We start from the raw sequence: 488 nt of genomic DNA, 5'->3' as shown, positions 1-488 counted from the left end.
AATTGAGAGCCTTGGCCTTAGCCTATCTTCTACTTACTCAGAGAAAGGAGCCCCTAACCACCTTCTCTTTGATCTCTTTCTGTAACACTTGCATAGACTTGTAATGAACTGCCAGGAGGTGAGAGGGGGCATCTAAGCCTGTAGCAAATTGTTTCCTAAGGATAAATGGATGTCAAGACCCCTGAGAAGTGTTTGCATCCCATTCTATGAGAAAGAAAGGGTATGTCTGGGTAGGAAACCCAGCCTGGGCATGCAAGTAGAATGGATCTCCAATGGCTCCCTCTCCTGGCCCCAAGTCCCGTGAGCTCCTCATGGCAGGTTCTAATAGGTAGCATAGAACTGTGAAATATCAACCTCATCAACAGCCACGCTAGAACAGAACCTTGTCCCCAAGTCACAGGCCCCAGAGGGCCTGAGATGTCCTGCCAAGAGGCTGTGGCAGGCTCCCCAAAGCTCTGCCCACACGAAACACGAGTTTGGTGCTACTG

Source organism: Myodes glareolus, chromosome 9 (genome assembly GCF_982192425.1).
Source record: "Myodes glareolus chromosome 9, mMyoGla1.1, whole genome shotgun sequence".
NCBI lineage: Eukaryota > Metazoa > Chordata > Mammalia > Rodentia > Cricetidae > Myodes > Myodes glareolus.
This window is presented reverse-complemented; position numbering follows the sequence as displayed.